Source organism: Ursus maritimus, unplaced genomic scaffold (genome assembly GCF_017311325.1).
Source record: "Ursus maritimus isolate PB19 unplaced genomic scaffold, ASM1731132v1 scaffold_11, whole genome shotgun sequence".
NCBI classification, from domain to species: domain Eukaryota; kingdom Metazoa; phylum Chordata; class Mammalia; order Carnivora; family Ursidae; genus Ursus; species Ursus maritimus.
In genome coordinates, this window is record NW_024423453.1 from 61,235,537 (window position 1) to 61,258,612 (window position 23,076).

At 35.6% G+C, this 23,076-nt stretch overlaps 2 pseudogenes; one reads left to right on the plus strand and one right to left on the minus strand.

Moving 5' to 3' along the window:
• Nucleotides 1-578: 578 nt before the first annotated feature.
• Nucleotides 579-679, plus strand: LOC121101931 (annotated as a pseudogene).
• Nucleotides 680-13,754: 13,075 nt separating this feature from the next.
• Nucleotides 13,755-14,285, minus strand: LOC103675978 (annotated as a pseudogene).
• Nucleotides 14,286-23,076: the final 8,791 nt, after the last annotated feature.

Genomic DNA, 23,076 nt, shown 5'->3' on the forward strand with positions numbered 1-23,076 from the left:
GGAATTTTCTAATTTGGTATTGCATTAAGGATTATACCTTAAGATTTCAAACTGATGTTTAAAAAAAAAAAATCCCGGTGCATTAAATGATGGCATATTCTATTCCTACACTCACTAATTACTTATTTCCTTTCTCTATTTATATCTTGGACATCAACTAAACATTTTAGGTGGTTAATTATATATGTTACAATATTAATATTGCATATCATTATGCATATTATTGCATATTATAACATATATAATATTAATATTATAATACATATGTATTTATATACTTCCATCAAGACCCAGTAATTTAATGAATTCAAAACTTGGTATTAAATTAATTTTTTGGTATCTTTAAATATTGATTAGCTTAAGTTGGAAATTTCAAAACCTGGAAAATTAAAAATTAGTTAAATATTATTGGAAAGGAGTTTTCATAAAAGTATTTTATTTTGTAACATTTTCCAAGTGTTTTATTTTCTCTTTTAAATTGGCAACAGTAGATTAAACAAAATCAATACTGTGAAGAATTCACATTAAATTGATTTACTTAAAGCATTAAAGAGGTAATCTCAAAAGCTGGTAGATGGGCTCACTTCAGCAACACATGGCTAAAACTGGAAGAATAAGAAGATGAGCATGGCTCCTTTGCAAGGATGACACACAAATTTATGAAGCATTCCATATTAAACAAACAAAAGAGTTGATGATTCATCTGTTTCTTCCTATCTAAATGATGCAAGAGGGCAATATCCAAACTTCAGCTACCCTGAAGAGAAATCAAATGACTCAAGAAATGAACATTTAAAATCGAATTTTTATGTCAAATATACTGGAACAATTTCCAGCAAAATAATTAGACCAATGTTGGGAATATTTGGAACCTACTCATCAATTCTTGAAAGTATCTTCTAACAAGCAACTATTGCTGCACTTCTGCCACTTACCGCAGAAATCCACCAAGGACTAAGAAAAAAACACCACCAGAGTACTTGCCATTGAGGAAAAAAATCTCCCCCTTGCCTCCATTAGCATTATATTGTAAACAAGGGGAATGCGCTTGAAAAGACAAAGCCAGACCATTAAAAAAAATGAAAAACCAACAGAGAACTAGCCTCCTAAATCTACACAAGATACTTTATTTCACTATTCCCCAGCAATTGTTCTAATATTTATTTTATTAAAGTATTTTAAAATTTAACTTCTTATCAAGTCAAACTTACATATCATAAAATTCCCTCATCGTAGGTCTACATATGTTTTTTTTATTTTTAGTAAATTCATGGAGTTGTGCAGTTATGATTACGATCCAGTTTTAGAATACTCCCATTATCTCAAAAAGTTCTCCAGTGCTATGTGAAGTTTATTCTGTTCTCACCTCCTTCCACCGCAACCACTGGCTCTAAAATTACCTTTGCTTGTCATTTCATATTATGGAATCCCATTATACATGGCCATTTGTGTATGGTTTCTTTCATTTAAAAATAACATTTTTGAGATTTATATTGTAAACTGTATTAGCATTTAATTCATTTTTTTTACGGGTAAATTGCTTTCCACTGGTACGGATGTACCATATTTTGGTTATCCATTCACTGGTTCATAAGCAATACATTGCTTCCAGGTTTTGGCTAGTGTGTATAATCCCTCCAAGGATTTCAAGTACATGTCTTTGTGTGAACATGTTTTTATTTTTCTTAGTTCTTATGGTAAGTGTATGTGTAACTTTTAAGAAAACTATCACACTAATTTCCCTAAGTGTCTGTAACACATTCCATTCCCACAAGTAATGTGGGGTAGTTCCAGTACTTCACATCTTTACACACACTTAATATTTTCTTTTTTATTATAGCATTTCTAGTGAATTTAGTGATATTTCTCTGTGGCTTTCATTTGCATTCCCCTAATGAATAACAATGCTAAGAACCTTCTCAATTTCCTGTGAGTCGTTCATATACCTTCTTCAGTACATTGTCTGTAAAAATGTCTTTTTCTGGGTTTTTCTGTTGGATTTTTGTCTTCCCTTATTAACAAGTCTTAAGAATTCTTCATATATTTTGAATGAAGTCTTGTAGAGATGAATGATTAGCACACTTTCTTCCAGTCCATAGGTCTCTTTTCCATAATGGTTTTTTTTAAAAGCATGTAGCTTTTCATTTTGATGAACCCTATTTTTTTCCCTTCTATGAGTCATGCTTCTGCCTTCATACTAAAACCATCTGCCCAAACGAAGGTCACACAGACTTTCTCCCCTGTTTTCTCTTAGAAGTTAAAGTAGATTTTCTTTCTTACATTTATGTCTACAATCTCATTTTGAGTTAATTGTCAGATGGCATGAGGTAAGAGTTTAAGATCTTTTTTTTTCCTTCATGCACATGGCTAGCCAGTTGTCCAAATAAAAATTATAGAAAAGACATGTCTATGTCCCCTAGAATTAGCTGGGTATATTGTTGGAAAAGTAATTGAATATTTAGGTAAGGATTAATGAATTTATCCTCAAGTCTAGCTGAATGAGTCTACATCCATCTTTTCTCTTTTATTTTGATCATTTGGCTAAAGTTTGTCATTTTTGTTAATCTGTTTAAATTACCAACTTCTAATTTCATTGATTTTTCTATTTTTTCTGTCTTCTATTTTATTGATTTATGCTTTCATCTTAATTATCTTCTTTCTTTAGCTTGGTTTATGCTTAGCTTGTTCTTCTTTTGCTTTTTTTTCTAGTATAGGTTACTGACACAACCTATTCTCCACTAAGCACTAATTTAGGTGCATTCCATAAACCTTATATATTGATTGGTCTGTTTTTTAATTCAATTTCACTCAGCTCAAAATCTTTCTGATACCCCTCGTGTTTTGTTTTTGAACCATGCAGTTGCTTAGAAGTGTGTGGTTTGTTTGTAAATACTGTGATGACCATCTACCATCAGTAGGTTTCATGGTCAAATATATGAATGAGTGGGCTTGTATAGGATGTCAGTATTAAGTTCCTGTTTACATCTGTTTATTAAAAAGGCTATATTCCTAATATATATTTGAATAGTTCCCTTTTTATTTGAAAATTTATGTAATTTTTATGGGGCTCCTGGGTGGCTCAGTCAGTTAGGCATCCAAATCTTGATGTCAGCTCAGGTCATGATCTCAGGGTCGTGAAATCAAGCCTCGAGCTGGGCTCCCATGGAGCCTGCTTAAGATTCTCTCTTTCCCTCTCCTACTGCCCCTCCCTACTCTAAAAAAATAAAAAGAAAAGAAAAGAAAAAGTTCTTTAACAAATAAAAATTGCTAAAATTTATTTTTCCATATCTTTAACTAAATGCTTTACAAATCAGCAATGCAAAATATGGAAAAGTGATCTATCTTTCCTTGTTGGATAAATATATTTCTCCTTTCTTCACACATACCCCCCCTATAGACAGACATATACAAATAATGTTTAAACTGTTTGCTCTTTAGATCAATTACAAGGGCTTCATATATAATAATTGATTTTGTACAAATATGAAAGTTAATTGCACTATCAGGACAGGGAAGACCATCCTTCCCAAATCTTCTAAATAACTCAAGGGAAAGTACTTTCCTCACAATTTTGTTGCTTTTGCGTTGTGAATATCCTTAAAAGATATGTTGCTAATGAACATCTATCGAGTATCCATCTCTAGTCAACGTAAGACTAAGCAAGAGTTCAATACAGGTAACGGTCTATTACTTTGCAGCTCCCTGTTACTTTTATCTGGGTATCTTTGACTATGATTTACATCTATTCAACTACTGATTTGCATCCAGCTGGACAAAATACTCCACAGATTTTCATGCCCAATGTGATTCCTACTTCTGCTTTTGATATTTGGCATTCAGAGACTGTAAAGCTTAACTCTTTAGAGACTTCCAGCTATAAATATTTAGCTGTTTCAACAGTTTCTGTCCATGTAAGAGTAAAATACAAAGCATCAGTAATCAGACCTTTCTCTTTGTTCTCTTCTCTATCTAAAAGGAAAAAGAGGGGGGCCAGGCTGGCTCAGTCCATAGAGTATGTGAATCTTGATCTCAGGATTGTGAGTTAGAATCCCACATTGGGTATAGGGATTACTTAGAAATAAAATCTTGAAAGAAAGGAAGAAAGAAAGAAAGAAAGAAAGAAAGAAAGAAAGAAAGAAAGAAAAAGAAATGATTATACTGAAGATTCGGGCAGCCCATTATTACTTAATGGGTAGAGGGCTATTTTGGGTGCCCACGAGATGCTTTAATTCACAATTTTTAAGAATCATTTTTTGTATTTTCTCAGCTATTTTGTACCATATTTACAGATCTTGCATTAAATGCAATTATAGCTAGGTCAACACGAGTTTTAGTTGGCATGATTTAAAATGCAAGGTGTTTGGGCCTGACAATGGTTTCTGGAACTGAATTTATGAACTTTTGAATCTAACTCTTCATTGTTTTTATATCAGAGTTCTTCCACTGTGAAGTACCTCTTAAGTGGTATAGACGCTTATAACTGCAGCAGTGCTTTGGAATCCTTTCATCAAAGGTACTCATGCAGAGACTTAAAATACATCCAAAACCATCTATCTGAAAATCTGCATAGAGATTATTTTCCACCTCAATTAAAGTCCAGGTCGGTTGGCTATTGTTCTCTGAGTCAGCTGTAAAATGGTTAGCCCTCTGCCCTCCATACAAAATGACAAGGCATCTTTTTAAAATTCTATTTCTGCTTAGCAAAACACCCGCATCTCAGGTGCAGTAATTTGCACTCAGAAGTGCTGCTTTCTTCTTCTCTAACTAGATAATTTGTATGTGTGTTTTTGGTGATTAGTGGTTCTTATTTTTTATTATTTTCTAATTAGCACATTTTATCTATTTTTGTCTAGATAATAACAGTGATTTAATTGGTTGATCCCTTAACATTCTTGTTCAAAACATTTTAGCCTATCTGCCTGTTTTTGGCAATGTCTCATTTAGGGTGAGAGGCTTGGTTATATAACTAGAAAGCTCAGGAGAAGGGCAAGTCCTTCAGAGGGTAACAGACACTGAAATTACAGTTTTCATGGACACTTCATCAAGCTATTTATTGCAAATCCTAAACTTCTAAACTTCCCATGATAACTGGAAGATAAATGGCCCCAGAGGAGTAACAGAAACTTCTGCACTATGCAGCTTGTCACTCACTTCTCAAAATAAGGAAGAGCTTTTATTGGAAATTCTTCTAACGTTACATTTCTGGATTCTTAATACCTTAATCAGGTTCCCTAGAATCATATCCTGTGATGGGGAATCAGCTTCAAGGGCTTTAGAATGATGATGCTCTGACAGAAAAGTTTTAGGAAGGAGAGGAAACAGCGTAGGGAAGGGGACAGTTCTAAGGAAGAATGCATTTTTGCTGGAATGCAATGTGAGCTCATCCACCCAAGTATTTCTGGAACATGAACTTTATCACTGAGTACATTTCATGTGGAGGCTAGAGGAATGGCCTTTTGCTCACCCAGCTCAGTAGCTCAGTAACAATCAGTCATAGGCTACAGGCCACTTGGGTGAGCAAGTGTTGGAGAGAAGGAGGAAAAAGATTATAAAACCATCCAGCCTCAGAGGCTTATTCAAGTTGATTCAAGGACATTTCTCAAGAGAAGAATACGGCTGTGTGTCCATAGCAGCCTACCATCATGTCAGTTTAGGTGAAGAGGGGTAGCCAGCTGGCGGGGAAGGGGAGCACCAGCCCACTAAAGGGAACTGGGACAGACCACCAATAGTGTCTCCTATACTAGATAAATATGGCCTGATACTCCAGTTTGCTTAGGCATTTTTACAGAGGAAACAAAATGGGTGGAGGGGAGGGCACGTATTGCATGGTGCACTGGGTGTTATACGCAACTAATGAATCATCGAACTTTACATCAAAAACCAGGGATGTACTGTATGGTGACTAACATAATATAATAAAAAAACATTAAAAAATAAATAAATAAAAGAAGGGAAGTACCATATGAGCCCTGAAAATGTGATAACAGCCCAATTAAACATGCGAGTATTTAGGGAATTGCGCTCTCTTTCTCAGGATTATTTCCAATACCTCACCCTTTAGTAGGACATTTGAAGTACTTTATCAACTAACTCATCCTTTCTTCCTGTGTCTAGCTAGATTTCTAATAAAATATCTGAGATGTTATATTTCATTTGACTTTATGACAGACTTTTTCTCTACTCATCCAATTGAAAGCATATAAAAGCGTTAAATGTAAAAATTCAAAGAGGTACTGAGGCTTTCACATTTTCAAGTACTTTATTGGGTTGAAATGATAGAAAGCCATGACATGGTTATTGAATTATTGACTCAAGTTCTAAAGTTACACTTTTATTTCACTCTTTGTGTTGTCTTTATAAGTAGTTCGCAAATAACACTTCTTTGCCAGGTGGCTTCTTTGCCAGCAGGGGATGTTCCAGAGCTCTTGACATATGGTGACTGGAGAAGGTGCCTAGTGCTTCCTGTGCTTTCTGCTTCTGTGTTCCTCATTCCAGCAACTGCCATTAGTCCTGGGAGTGACAGTACTTGCTCTATCTTTCCTTTCTATGTCCTCCCAGACCATGCCTTCTGTAAAGTATCAGCCTTTGGAGTCAGAAAACACAGTCATCATTTCTTTGTTAAATCAGTAGTACCCTTCAAAATATAAATGTACTAAGCCAAAACTACATTTCGAGGGGCGCCTGGGTGGCTCAGTCATTAAGCGTCTGCCTTCGGCTCAGGGCGTGATCCCAGGACCCTGGGATCAAGCCCCGCATCGGGCTCCCTGCTCCGCTGGGAGCCTGCTTCTTCCTCTCCTACTTGTGTTCCCTCTCTCGCTGGCTGTCTCTCTCTCTGTCAAATAAATAAATAAAATCTTTAAAAAAACAAAATTACATTTCGTGTGAATAAGAAGAAAGAAAGGAATTAAGGAAAGGAGTGAAGGGTGGAGGGAGGGAGGGAAAGAGGGAGGGATGGAGGAAGGGAGGAAGGAAGGAAGGAAGGAAGGGAGGAAGGAAGGAAGGAGGGAAGGAGGGAAGGAAAGAGAGAGAGAAGGAAGAAGAATGAAAGTGTGATATGGTTTGATTTGGTTTTGCTTTTTTTTTTTTTCTTTCCAACTGGAAATGGGAAATGGTTGGCTATTCACAGAATTAATCCTTTAAATAAACTGACCTATTTCATTTTCTTTATGTTATAATGTATCTAATTTTAAATGTTAAAACATTTAAGAGAATAAGCTTGTTATTAGATTTCTGTACGTTTTAACTAAATGGGGTTGCATAGTAATAAACCCATTATAAGTTAAAAATATTGTAAGTTAAAATGTAACTGACACGCCTAACCTATAGAACACCATAGCTTAGCCAAGCCTACCTTAAATGTTCTCAGAACCATTAGATTAGACTGCAGTTGGGGAAAATCATCTACCACAAAGCCTATTTGACCAGTGCTGAATATCTATTGAGTACTGCACTGAAAGTGAAAAACAGAGTGGTTATATGGATGCAGAATGGTTCTACGTGTATTGGTGGTTTACCCTTGAAATCACACGGTTGAGAAGGAGTTGCAGCTCACTGCCACAAGACTGCATCACAAGAAAACATCATACCACATATTGCTAACCCAGGGAAAGACCAAAATTCAATGTAAAGTTTCTATTGAATGGGTATTGCTTTTGCACAATTGAAGAATCAAAAAATTGTAAGTTGACCCATTGTAAGTCAGGGACCATCTGTATAGTGCAATAAATGTTGAATTTGAGATATAATATTTTTTTAAAATATTAATTAGTGTTTAGTTTCATTAATTGTGTAAACACTATAAAGTATTTAGAGGAATATTAATTTTCTAGTGATACCAAAGTTTGGAATTATTACATGTGTGGAGCTCTACCCCATGTAAATATAAAGCATTGTAAAACATTTTTAAGAAATTCATCTGTGGCCTTCACTAATGAGTAAAAAAGAATATTTACACTTATAAATTTATGTCTCTATAAATTAACTAAGGTCACAAAGAAAAAAGTAGCAAATGAAAAATAAGATATAAGCATTCTAATGGAATTTGATTTTTAGACTCAAATAATACATGTTTTTAATATTCAATAGGGAAGGATGTAGACGATGGGCTTCCATATTTAAAAAGTCATAGCAAACACTAGGATTTTTTATGTATTTATAATAAGTCAATGTTCTAGACACTTTGCTTATGGAGACTTTTTGGTCTCAAAAGTTATTCAAGGTATTACTTTTATTCCTATTTTGCAGATGAAGAAACTAAGGCACAGAGCTATTTCATTGCTTACTCCTGACTCACTATTACTATCTTTAAGTGAGTTGCTCTGTTTTCAAATAAAGATGCAAAAGTTGTTTCCTAATCAACAACTCTGCCTTGAATTGCTAACCTTTATATAAATTACCTGTGTTTTCTTCTTTTTTAAAAAAAGATTTATTTATTTGAGAGCAAGAGACAGTGCGTGTACAGGAGGGGGGGTGGGAGGGGCAGAGGAAGAGGGTGAAGGAGAGAAGCAGACTCCCCGCTGAGTGAGGAGCCTGACACATGGGGCTTGTCCCCTGACCCTGAAATCATGACCTGAGCTGAAATCAAGAGTCAGATGCTCAAACCAAAACCATCCAGGCACCCCACCTGTGTTCTCTTCTTAAACTGGATAACCTCTAAGTAGAAAGGTAACTTATTTGGATATTTTTATATGTACAATGAACAGTTTTTATAAAACATTTGTTTGTGGCTATCTGAGTCAGGAAAACCTGGAAACTCTTTGGATTTCATGTATATAAAATTTATATATAATTAACAACTTCAAATGCCATAATTTGGAGGAAAATCCATAGTTCCTGGCTTTCAATAGTAAAATGATATTTATGCAATGTACTTATAATAGTTTTCTATTGCTGCATAACAAATTTTATAAATTTAGTGACTTAAACTAACACACTTTTTTTTTTTAAATTTTACTGTTCTGGAGGTCATAAGTCTGACATGGGTTTGCCTGGGTCTGAAATCCAGAGCCATGCTCCCTCTGGAACTCTAGGGGGAGTCCTTTCCTTTGTCTTTTCCAGCTTCTAGCCATCATCGGCATTCCCAGGCTTTTTGACCCATTCCTCCATCTTCAAAACCAGCAGTGAAGTTCTTTCAATCTCTCTCTTATTCTGACCCCGTATTCTGTGGTTGCATCTCCTTCTCTGATGCTGACCCCTCTGCTTTTCTCTTATGAAGACCTTTGTAATTACAGGGGATATCCTGGATAATGCAGGATAATCTTCTCATCTCAAGACGCTTAATTTAATCATATCAGCACAATCCTTTTGTCACGTAAAGTAGCACATGCACAGGTTTGGAGGTCAGGACATGGACGTCCTTCAAGGTGAATTTTTATGTCTGCTGACAACCAATGTTCATTCACTGATTTAGTATATATTTATTCAGCTCTGATCATGCTCCAGGCATTATTCTAGATATGGGAATAGCACTAGACAAAAGGTCAAATTCTGTCCTCTCCTGGAGTTTACAGTCTAGTGAGGAAGACAGAAACTAAGCAAAACTAAGTAAGGAATACGTAGTATTTCAGACAGTAATAATGTTCTAAAGAAAAATTACATAGGAAAGCAGAGTACAGAGTTAAGGGTACTACTACATTGTAAATATTGTGGGTAGAGAAGACCACACCTAGAAGCAAAAATCCCAAGGTAGCAATGGTTTCAGGTAGAAGCATGTCAGGTGTGTGTGAGAGGCCACATAGTGAGCACAGGTGAGAGCAGTGGCATCCAAGGTCTGTGAGGAATAAATAGGGACCCAGACTTTGCAAGGCCCGATCTCACACCTCTAAGTTTGGCCGGTTAGTGGTGATTCTCAGTGAATGACATTTTGATAATAAGCAGTATTGTAATAAAGTGGGCTTCCATTTTAACAGATCCATAATGGCTGTTACTATGAAAATAGATGGAAGGAGGAAGAGAATAAATAGAAAAGATTAATTATAGACTATAAAAATAATCCAGGACAGGGACAGCATAAATTGAAAATGAAAAGAGAAATAGAGAGGCCGTGTGTGTGTGTGTGTGTGTGTGTGTGTGTGTGTGTGTGTGTTTGGTGGAGGAGGCTCAGGTGTTAGAGTTTGGTTTAGAGCTCAGCTGGGATGTGTTAATATGAGACATCTCTTGTCTGTACAAATGGTGGTGTCTATTACAGATGGATATAAAAAACTGGAATTCAGGGAAAGCATCCTGGAACAAGCTGCAAATTATTAAACTTTGAGATGGTAAAGGAAGCCATGAAACAGAATTAGATCACCAAGGACATGTGTGCAGACAAAAATTAAAAAAGATTCAAACACTGTGTCCAGGGGCACTCTGGATTCAAGTGTCTCAGTCAGAATATCCAGACACTGATGAACTTATGGAAATAACATTAAGTTTTTCATAATTATTAGATATCACGTGTAATTGTTATGTATATAAGTCCATTATTTTTACAAGCACCTAAATCATGTGAATTGTTTATTAAAATAGCATATCATATGTCAATTTCGACAAATTGTATTTTTTCATCCTATACAGCTTACCATTTTTCACCAAGCATTAAAAGTTAACAAATTAAAAGGCTTTCACCCTATTTTTCACATCACATTTTCAAATTATTAAACCATATCACTTCCAAATTCTGTAAAATAGTCTACATCCTTTAGCAATTTCATTTATTTAGTTTATAGGCTCTCTCATTTTTATGGTTTGTCAAATTTTCAGTTTTAATAACTAAATATTGCTCTCTTTGTAAAGTTAAAGTATTGACAACACTGGTAAAATAACACTTATTAAAATGAAGTTTCTTTTTAAAAATTATTTTGTTTTGTCCATACTTTAATTGGCATTAGAAATGCTCTAAGCTGCTCCAATTTTGCATCAGAAAGATTCAAAGATTTATGACTTAATATTTAAGGAGAATACAAAAATACTTATTCTCGCAGGATTATCCCTTAAGTCTGGATATTTATTTTTAATATTCCAATAATTTTGTTTTTATAAATATCAACATCCTCCATGCTTACTACTCATATGCAATGACAATAAGCTAAAACTAAAGTAAAAATTCATTATAATTAGTGGTAATTTTATAATTCAAGTTATTGATATTATACTTTATATAATTTATTACTCTTACACTTTCAAAATTAATATTATACAGATAACCAACTGATATGGAAGCTTACCAATATTTTAAAACAAGTATACTTATATCTTACTTCCATGCCATGGAGCAAACAACTCCTTTAGGTATGGTAGTTTTGAAAGCCTCTCTTAAGGACTACCCTGAAAGAAGAAGAAAATCCTGCAAATGTAAAAGTCAATTTAAACAGGAGGTAAAGATCACCAGTGCCAAGAATTTCAAGAAATGGGGAGATAGATGATAGATCGATAAATAGATCATAAATAAAAGAGAGAATGTGAATTTATGTGTATGCATGTTATATATATGTATATACATACCTTAGATACTTTATCTTAGTAATCTTTTCTTAGTCATGGGAATGATTGCAAGCAGTCTCTGTGCTTCTGCAGTCCTCTATATTCAAGACTCAAAATTGTAGTCAAGAGCATCTGATTGGTGGACCTAGGTCAAACACCCGTTTCTTAGCCAGGGAATAGATATGGGAACATCTTTTACCTATGGGTTCAGTAGTACAAGCTGTATCCCTACATCCCTCTTACCTGAGGATAGGCCAAAAGGAGAAAGCTAGATGATTAATTTACCCAATGTTTCCTCAAAACATGTGCTAGAAACCTGGAAAAAAACAAAATTACAAGCCTGTAACTGTATCTACTGCAGCTGTTATTGTTTCGTATTATTTGTGACTTGAGTATTATGGAGATGTTGGCTTCATGATCTTCCCTAAATCACTGCCCTCTCCTGGGCAGCTTTACTCCTGGCTGCCTCACATTTGGCCTGTAGCAGATGGGGTTTCCACCTATTTCGGCTGTGGTACTTGTAAAGACTTTAGGGAAGAGCTGGCAGAGTTCTTCCAATGGGTTAGCTCCTTCCAAATCCAGGTCTTATATCAAATGCAACCCCTTGCATGCCTATTTTGGCTTTCATGCCCAACGCAAAATCACTTGGAAGCTTTCCTGGGCACTCCTGTCTCTCTTTGTTCTCTAGCCAAAGAAGTTAAAGTGTAGAAATCTTATCTAAGGAAGCTTTCAGGAATTTCCTTTTCTTTTGTTGGTAAATTAACTTGATTCAGATTTCCCTTCTATGCTTTTGTTGTTTCCTGGTAAGGATGCTAAGATAGTGAGACCATCTCACAAATAAGAAATCCAAAGACCATAATAGTAGGAAACCTTTGTAAACACTATTTCTGTCAAGGGTACCCATAATCAGCAACATCCTGGGAAAAACTCCTCAACACAGTAAAAAGGAACCTAGCTGTTTTGCAATGCAAATACTACTGTTTTGTCCATAGCTCTCAAATTCCTTTACCTTTAACTGTACACCTGGCCCAGCCTTGTGCTTATTGTTCTGTGTCTTCCTCTTCTCCTCAAATTATCATAACCTGATGGGACAATTCCAAGTCAGCAGGACATTTTTGTTCTGAGAGTCTATTTATTATTTTATTCTTTGGTTTGTCTGATGGCTTTAAACATCACCCTGGAATTATTTTTGTTCATGAGTCTTTAATACCAGTTGTTTATTTTGGTTTTATTCTCTTCTTTCCCAGATCTGGCCAATCTTGCTTTTGTACCCACAAGTCCTATGATTATTTCATTTATTATTGTTAGCAAATTTAGAGGATCTCTGAATATGGAAAGGGTCTTCTTATGACTACGAAATGTAAGGGACTCACTTGGGGCAAAGAATGAAATAAATGGATCTGCAAAGAAAGCCAAAAATTTCATTACTGTACTCTATAGAGATGGCTACAGCAATCTACCTCTATCTATCTTCTATCCATGATATACCCATGGTATATCTATCAATGGTATATCAATGCTCCTCCAAGGAGAGACATGCCCTTGAATATTAGCTGGCATTAGTAACCAGCTTCTAATGAACGATCTGGCTGAAGTGACCCTGCATAACTTCCTAGTCTAAGTTATGCAAGGTGTTACAGTTTCTACCTGGTTTATCTCCCTGAACATATGGACCATGAGAGCCCAGTGCTGATAAGTAGGAAGTTGAACATACCTTACATTGTCATGCTGTAAAAGTCACATGTAAGACCAGATAGACATGATGATTTCTAAAGAGCTGGAGATGTCCCAGGCATCAGCTTTTTGATTCCTACTGTTTGGATACCAGACATAGAAGCCAGCAACCTTACTTCATTTGCTCCATACTGTGGAAGCTATCACCTAGTGGAAGAGAGAAATGGTATGTTAATTGAACATTACAGATTCAGGAGGAAAGTAAATGTTGATGATTTCAGATACCTAGTCCCAAGATTTATTATTTTTTTCAACTGTATTAGTCTTTTTTTTTCTTTTGGTAATCTCTTCCAGAGTTAACTACTTCTCCTTGTAGATGTTGAAATATGTAAGGAATTCACTTCAAATGTTGGCATAGTTATAAGTACAATCTTTCCCTTTACTTGAGCTCAGTTTAAAGACTTTGGGTTCTTGTTTTTTATACTCCAGTCCCAGAAGTAATTTTTCACTGTAGGAGTTGTCTGCAGGCCGTCTTGTGCTTTCTAGCACTGTTCTACCACCAGGATTTAGCTTCTCCAGGACACTATACAGGATGGATTTAAATATGTATTAAACTAAATTTAAATTCTCTCAAAGGAGTCAAAATGCATTTTACCATCCTTAAAGGAAATAACATATGGGTTCGCACGATCTTCATGGTAGTCCTGCAGAGCAATCATGCCATTTGGATTCATGTTTTCACCAATAAAGAACTAGTAGTTTTTGAAATTTGCAAGGATGTGCTTGATTTGTTTCACAGCCCCTGTCATAAAAGGTTTTACTCTTTCCAGCCTCTGTTCTTCAAGTTGGCCTTTGACTGATTTCATGTAACCTTTGATGTACTTCTTGTAGACTTCTTTTGTGAAGCTGGTTTCCTGCAAGTGATGGTTCAGAACAATATCAACACCAGTGATGACTGTGCTGTAGGTACCTTGGGCCTCGGGGCCCTCAGTGTAGGCATTTCCATCAATGAGCAAGTCATCAATGTTAACCTCTGATTTACTGACCATCTTGCCCTCTACCTCCAGGCACAGCACCTCCGTGATCTTCCGGATCTTGTAGAAGGTGGAGAACATCACATCATGGCTGATAAGGTGCTGGTAGACGATCATGATGGCAGCTGGAGAAACATGACTGTGGTGTGAGCTTAGAAGGAGCCGGGAAGCCTGAGCTTGTGTGGTGTGGCCAGAGCTGCACTGAGTGGAAGGGGGCACCAGGAGGAAAGGCAAGTTTTTGTCTCTGTTTTTTCATTTTGTTTTTGTTTTGTTTTGTTTTTTAACACAGCAAAAGATAACTGAAGATTTGAAAGGGGGGAAAAAAACACTGAAACAAGCAATGATTTATAAAACCAGTCAAAAAAATGGTAAATTTTTTACCCAATCAAAGGAGAATGCTATGAGTCGACACATTTTTTTTAAACATAAAAAAAACCTAGAATTCTCTCAAACCAGGTATATCCCATAGGACCAAATCAGCATGCTCTTATTTGAAATGGCAGGTGTGTGGAGTGCAGGGTGGCAAAGGCAGAACACAAAGTTATGCCAAATATTAGAGGTGGAGAAAAAAATAAAACTGCATATATACTTCATTTATGCCAGAAATAGGCATTTTGTGTCGAAAAATAAAAAGAGATAATGGTTCAAGCCTTTAAGCACCAACTGTTGACAGCTGAACATAGGTAAACCATCAGATGCAGAAACCTCATGTGGTTTTGTTGCTAGTAAACTAATGTCCTCCTGAGCAGAAGTAAGGACATGGACTCAGGACGGTGGATGAGAAAGTGACAGAAGAGTGACAAGATCACAGCTGCCTGATGTCCTGGCTCTCCTCTCTGCCCACTCCTGTATGGAGTTCTTAAGCAAAGTTCAAGCCGTTATGGTCCCCGGAAATTAAGGATCTTATTCACACCTAGAATGATAAGGAACTATGTTTTGAGAAAGAAGAACATTTGACAAGATTCTTGTCTGTGATATGATGCAAATCTAAGACAATGCAAGTTTTCTGCAAGAGCTAAAGAAAGTGATAAAAGCCTCACAAATACAGAAAAGAAAACCTAGGTAATACAGCACTGAAAAGAACAGAAAAAATCCATTGTGAATAGCCATTCTGTAAAAACAGGGCAAGACATGTGAAAACTCAGAGATACAAAAGATGGATTTGGGAAGACCGATCCAAACTAAATTGAAGGAGCCAATACACAGAGTGATGAGAGGCAGAATGATCACTGTGGGAGTCAGAATAAAGACTGCATATATTTGTACTACCAACCCTGGTAAAATACGGCTCCCAGACTTATGCCTAAACCTCTGGCTAGAAAAAGTCATGGTCATTTGGAGTTGAATCACATCATATGCACCTCTAAGATTATGAGGGCCATCCATGCCCTCCTGCAACCACATGACATATTGGAGTCCATTCACTCTTTGCCCTTCTGTAAGATTACTGAACACACTTTTTTCCCTCGCTTAGCAATATGTTACTTGAATTAAGAACTATAGTGGTATAGAATCAGAAAAAAAAATAGATGATCAGAATAATCAATAGAATTAGGCAGAGAGGATCAGGGGGATTTAAATTTGTACACATATCACAGATTATCTCAGGGACTGATACATAAAATAAAATGAAAAGAATCTCATACTGAAAATTTTCCACTGTCAACATATTTAACAGAATAGTTGTAGGTTAGTTAGCTGATCGCAGTCCAGAGTTTGGATCTGAGATTTTCAGGAAAAAGAACACAACTTTGTTGGCGTGCTAATGTATTATTCGGTACAGGGCATTAAAAGACCAACAGGAATACTGGTTTATTTATAGTTACACCCTTTCGCCATTTATGTACTGTTTCTTGCAGCAAGTTGACTAGTGCAGATAAATATTTACCTCTCTACCACTGGAATCACTCATATAGGTGGCTGAGTGCCTCTATTCTAAAAACAGGTGGATGAACAATTTCAAATTCTGGCTCTTTCTCTGGCCTTTTTCAAAACTGTGGGCACATGGAGATTATGATCAATCCAGTGAGAGAGATTTTTCATCACTTACATTAACACTATAAATCAGGCTATATTATTCTTTTTTGCTTGTTTCATAAATGAAAGAAAAGTAGGAACAAGGTAGGAATGATGGTAATATGTATGCTACATATCTGTAATCTGTTAATTCTATATACTCATTCCCAGTGTGAATGAAAAATATGTACTTTGGGTTAAAACTAAGGAACTGTGTGTGGAGATTTAGGACTGTCACATGTTTATCAATCAAATGCCAGTCTTTCTTTTTAGTTCCCAAAGGGTAAAGTTACCTCCAAATTTTAGGGCATTTTATGTAAGAATTCATGTACTGAGTATAAAAATTCAGACAGCTTTTCATTTGACAAATGAAATAATGATATTGAAAACTGTGAAATATGAGGTAGTTTCCAGGAATTCACATATTTGTCTTATTTGGTGGCCATAAATGACTTAACGAACAGTATTTTTTCTAATGTATCAACTTGCTGTTTATCTTCTACCATGTAGGAGTACTGAGATGCTGTGCTGATCTCAGAGAATAGAAGTAAACTTGTTTGAACCCATAAGTTAAAACAAGCTTTGTCCTCATGAAATAGAAACTATGCTTCTTCTTTAAAAAAGATTTTATGTATTTATTTGACAGAGAGAGAGAGGAGCAGAGGGAGAAGCAGAATTCCCACTAAGCAGGGAGCCCTACACGGGGCTCAATCCCAGGACCTGGGATCATGACCTGAGCAGAAGGCAGACACAACTGACTGAGCCACCCAGGCACCCAAAACGATGTATCTTTAAATATGATGTGAAAACTAAGATAACATATAAATCAGGGGATGCCATTAGGAACATACAGCCAGTTTGTTCCATGAGTGTATGTCAGTTTGCCGAATCTCAAGTTTTGCAAGTAGAGACATGATAAAACTGCTCTGATGAATCAAGAGTAGCAAGCAAATCAGGTAAAACACAAAAGCCACTTCTGGCAACACAAAGATTTTTGTTCTGTTTTGTTTATATTGTTTGGCTGAAGTCATCTTTATAAAAACATTTGAGAGGATTCCTCACAATGTAATTAATGGGGAATGCTGAAATTTAATGAAGGAAGATGTAAAGTGTAAATACAGAATATAATGAAATAATTCTGTGATCTCCCAGTATTTATATGGGCTCTAAATTGTTTAGAATGTATGAACTTTAAGAGATAATGGGATGCATTTAATTTGTAATTAGCAGGTAAAATATATGTAAGAATTATATTAGTAAAAGGGAAATAGAAAAACTACTATGTGGGGTGCCTGGGTGTCTCTGTCGGTTGGATACCTGACTCTTGATTTTGGCTCAGGTCATGATCTCAGGGTGCTGGGATAGTGCCTCATGTTGGGCTCCATGCTCAACAGGGATTCTCCTTAAGGATTCTCTCTCTCCCTCTCCCTTTGCGCACCGCCCCCCCCCCGCTTGCTCTCTCTCTCTCTCTCAAATAAATAATTTTTAAAAAAGAAAAAGTAGTATGAAATTATTTTGTAGTTCAGCAAAAATATTGAGTTTCTAATCAAGATCTAGAGACATTTTAGGAATTCAATATCCAAAGATTAAAAGATCATTTATTTATTTCACAATTATGAAATACTTTTGATAGTCCATATATGACATCACAACTGTTCTTGGTACTGTGCATATTACAAAATTTCTGGTGGAGCTCAAATTCTAATAAGAGGAGCGTAATAGGTCTGCAACATGAGCAGACAATTAGCCTATAGATAATGGGTCTCAAATATGGTTATATTTGTTCCAGATGGGGACAACTTACAGAGTAAGACTACAGAGTAAGAAACCAAGGAGTTGAATAAATAGGAAAGGAAAAAAATAAAACAAAATTGGACTATGTCATTTAAATTGGACTAGTGGGTAGACAGGGAATAGATGACATGCACAGGCAAATGTTATTCAAATGCTGATACAACCCATGGATGTAAGTTTTGATGGAGTTGAGTGGTTTACGGGTTTGAGGTGCTAGAGAAAATAATTCTGCCTTCAAGAAGCAGTGTGCAATAAAACCACACACACACATGCGCGCACACACACACACACATACACACACACACAGGCATACAAAGCCTAAATACAGCAATTCAAGATGGTACTCTGAGAACCTTCCTTAACACAGTTGGAATGTCAGTAAATAAAGAACATAAGAACAATTTAAAACAGTACAACTGGAGGAGGACTGGAAGAGTTCACAACATCATCAAACTAACAAGAATTTTGTAACAAGAATTTTCAGAGGAAGTCTAGTCAGACATGGAAACCATACTTCCTTACAGAGCGTCAGAAAGTTACAAAGAAAGAAAAGTAGGAACAAGGTAGGAATGATGGTAATATGTATGCTACATATCTGTAATCTGTTAATTCTATATACTCATTCCCAGTGTGAATGAAAAATATGTACTTTCGGTTAAAACTAAGGAACTGTGTGTGGGGATTTAGGACTGTCAGCAAGCCTAATGAGGGCATTGTGCCTTGCTGCATAATCTTCCACAATTTGGCATTTGGAAGGATTCCTTTTTCTGTCTGTTGTTTTTCCATGCTCTATGAAAGAGATAATTATGTTTTCATGCAGATTCATTGAACCCTTCAACTTTCTATTGTGAAATATAGAAACCTCATAGGTAAATATTGATAGAAATAACCCTTTCAAGTTATCTACATTAAACTCAAGTATCCTTTATTCATAAAGGAAAACAGAAAACAAACAATGACCAGGCATATGAGAAAACCTGAAAATAACAAAGTGAAGGACCAAAGTGGCAGCAATTAGCAATTAACACTGGATGTAATGGAAATAATTCAGAAATTTAAAAAAAGAACTCTAATGAATACATGAGTTTGACCGTATATGTAAACATCAAGAAGTGTTTAAGTGGACCAAAAACATGTACAAGAATGCTCACAGAAGCTTTACTTAAAATTGCCCTAACCTGGAAATAACCCAAATTTCTCTCAGCAATAGAATGGAAAAATAAAATATAAAATTTGCACAATGGGATTCTGTGCAACAACCATAAAGTAAAACAGTAATAACAAAAAGAACTAATTCCACACAATAATATGAACACATTTCATGGACAAGAGTGGGGAGTAAAAGAAGTCAGAAAAAAGACTACACAATGTTTTATTCCAGTCATGCAGAATTTAAAGTTAGGCAGAATCCATCTCCTACAACAGATATTTCAACTGTGATTACCTTTGGAGGTATCAGCTACTCAAAGGGAAAGAGAATGAGATATATAGATATATAGATAAATAGATATATAGATATAGATATCTATATACATAATCAATATATTGGTTTAGATTACATATCACAGGGGAAATCAAAACAATCAAGACACTCCCAACACCATCTATTGATACCTGTACCAAACAATTCTACCCTCTCTCTGGTAATCATAGAAGTAATTGTGCTCAAATACAAAGCCAAATCTTCTAAGTTTGCATTGGATTTAATTCCCTCTGATTTACTCAGAAACATTATTTCAGCAATTCTCTCTTCTCTATCCCTTCCTCACTCACTTCCTACTCTCAGTTAGATAACTAACCATATTGATTCTTTCCCTATCTCATGAAAATCCTCCCTTGATCCCAATTCCTCTTTCTCTCTGGATCCATTTTATTCTCATTTGCACTTAAGATCTTTGAAATAGTTCTCTATACTCATGGCCTCCAAGACCTTGCTTCCAAACAGCTCTTAAATTCACTTCAGTCATGCTTTCTCTTTGATCGTGCCACTGAAACAGTTCTTGCTAAATCAAAATATCAATTTTGAGGTGTCTGTGTGTCTCAGTTGAGTGATTGACTCTCAATTTCAGCTCAGGTCATGATCTTGGGGTCATGGGATCGAGCCCCACATTGAACCTGCATCAGGCTCCAAGCTCAGTGAGGAGTCTGCTTGATACTCTATCTCTCCCTTTCCCTCTGCTCTTCTCCCTTGCTTGTGCAAGCTCTCCCTCTCAAATAAATAAATAATTCTTTAAAAATATGTATATACTTTTTTTCTTTATCATACTTGAGCTATTAGAGATTTTGACATGGTGGTTCATTCTCTTCTTTTCGAAATACTTTGGTCATTTTTGTCTTGGACAAACATCTCACTTTACCTCCTACTTCACTGGTCATTCCTTCTGCATATTCTTAGCTGGTTACTATCTTTATCCACAATTCATTCACTTAGATTTTTTCCAGTTTTTTTTTTTAATGAATACATTTGTTATTTAATGTTGTGTGTTTAGACTGTAAAGTGTGTTACTTTTAGACACATATGTTATAATATGATTGCTGATGTAGTGATATTACATTGTATACTTGTACAATATTATTGTTTATCTTCATTATAATGTGCATTAGATTTATATGGCTTATTCACCATTCACCACAATTTTGCATCCTTACACACTCAATGTTATCTCTCCCATCCCCTGTGATTATCATTTTACTTTCTGTTTTTTATGGGTTTATTGTTTTAGATTCCACATAAGTTATATCACACAGTACTTGTCTTTCTCTGTCAGACTCAAAGAACGTGGTAGAATGTGTCCAAGGTCCACCCACATTGTCACAAATGGCAATATATTCTCCTTTCTCATGCTGGATTCCATTGTGTTTATGTATCTCATATTTTCTATCCCTTCATCCATTGATGGGCATTTGGTTTGTTTCCATACCGTGGCTGTTGTGAATAATGCTGCAATACACATGCAAGTGCATGTATCTGTTGAAATCCTGTTTTCACTTTCTTTGGGCATATACCAAGAAGTAAAATGGCTGGAGTGTATGGTAGCTCTTTTTACAGTTTTTGAGGATTATTCATATTTTTTCCCACAGTGGTCCAACCAATTTACATTTCCAACAACAACGTATAAGGGTTCCCTTTTCCCACATCTTCACCACCCCTTGTTGTCTCTTGTCTTCTTGATGATGACCATTCTAAGAGGTGATATCTCATTGTGATTTTGATCTCCATTTCCCTAATGATTAGTGATGTTAAAAGTCTTTTCATGTGCCTCTTGGTAATTTTGTTCTCTCATCTTTGGAAAAATGTATGTTTAGTCCTTCTGCCTATATTTTTAATCAGATTGGTTCTTTTGTTATTAAATTGAGTTCTTTATATATTTTGGATATTAACCCCTTATCCGATATATGGTTTACAAGAATTTTCTTTTATTCTGTAGGTTGTCTTTTCATTTTGCTGTGTCTTTTGCTGGGCAGAAGCTTCCAAGTTTGATGTAGTACCATTGGCTGGTTTTTGCTTTTGTTGTTTGTGCTTTTGGCATCTTGTTTAAAAATTAATTGCTAAGCTGAATATCAATGAGCTTCTACCGTATGTTTTCTTCTAGAAGTTTTATGGTATTGGTCTTTTGCTTCAGTCTCTGATCCATTTCAATTAACTTTTTTTTGAGTGGCGTAGCTTGGATCTAATTCCATTGTTCTGCATGCATTTCTTCAGTTGTTCCCAGCACCATTTGTTGAAAACACTATTCTCATTGAGTGTTCTTGGCTCCTTTGTTGGATATTAGCTGTTCTGTATGTGTGAAAGTGTGATATCTCCAGCTCTGTTCTTTTTCTGAAGGTTGCTTTGGCTATTCGTAGTCTTTTGTGGTTCCACAGGAATTTTAGAATTGCCTCTTCTATTTCTTTGAAGAATGCTTTTGGTATTCTGTTGGGGATTGTGTTGAATCTGTAGATGGCTTTGGGGAGTATGGCCATTTTAATAATATTAATTCTTCTGATCCATGAACACAGAATGTCTTTTTATTTCCTTGTGTCTTCTTTGATTTCTTTCAGCAAAATTTTGTAGTTTTCATTGTACAGAAATTTCACTTCCTTGGTTAAATTTACTCCTAAGTAAGTGTTTTATCACTTTTTGATGCTATTGTAAATAGGATAGTTATCTTTTTCGGATGTTTCATCATTTGTGTAAAGAAATGCAACTGATTTCGTATGTTGATCTTGTATCCTGCCACTTTAGCAAAATCACTGATTAATTCCAACAGTTTTTTTGATTGACTCTTTGGGATTTTCTATATATAATATCATACCTCAGCAAGTAACAATGATTTTACTTCTTCTTTCTGATTTGGATGCTTTTTATTTCTGTTTTGCCTAGATGTTCTAGCTAGGACTTCTGGTACTATATTAAATAGGAATGGTGAGAGTGGACATCCTTGCCTTGTTCTTGATGTTAGAGAAAAAGCTTTCAGTTTTTCTTCCATCGAGTATAATGTTAGTAGTAGATTTGGTAATTATACCTAGTAGTATACTGAGGCATGTTCCTTCTATACCCAATCTGTGAAGAATTTTTATCATGAAAGGATGGTGTATTTTCTCAAATGCTGTTCTGCATCTATTGAGATGGCCATGTGATTTTTATCTTTCATCTTACTGATGTAATATATTACATTTATTGATTTTTGTATATCAAAACATTCTCTGCATCCCAGGAATAAATCCCACTTGGTCATGATGTACAATTCTTTTAATGTATTCTTCCACTCGGTTTGCTAAAAAATTTTTGAAAAATTTTGTTTCCATATTCATCAGGGATATTGATCTATAGTTTTCTTTCTTGTGGTATCCTTATTTGGTTTTGGTACCAGAAAATACCAGGCTCATAGAATGAGTTTGGAAGTGTCCCTTCCTCTTTGGTATTTTGCAAGAGTTTGAGGAGAATCAATATTAATTTTTCTTTAAGTTTTAATTCTTCTTTAATTGTTAATTCCTCTCAAAAAAATGTTAATTCTTCCCCAATGAAGCCTCTCGTCCCAGAGTTTTCTGTGTTGGGAATTTTTTGATTACTGAGTCAATATCTCCGCTCATTATTGGTCTGTTTAAGGTTTCTATT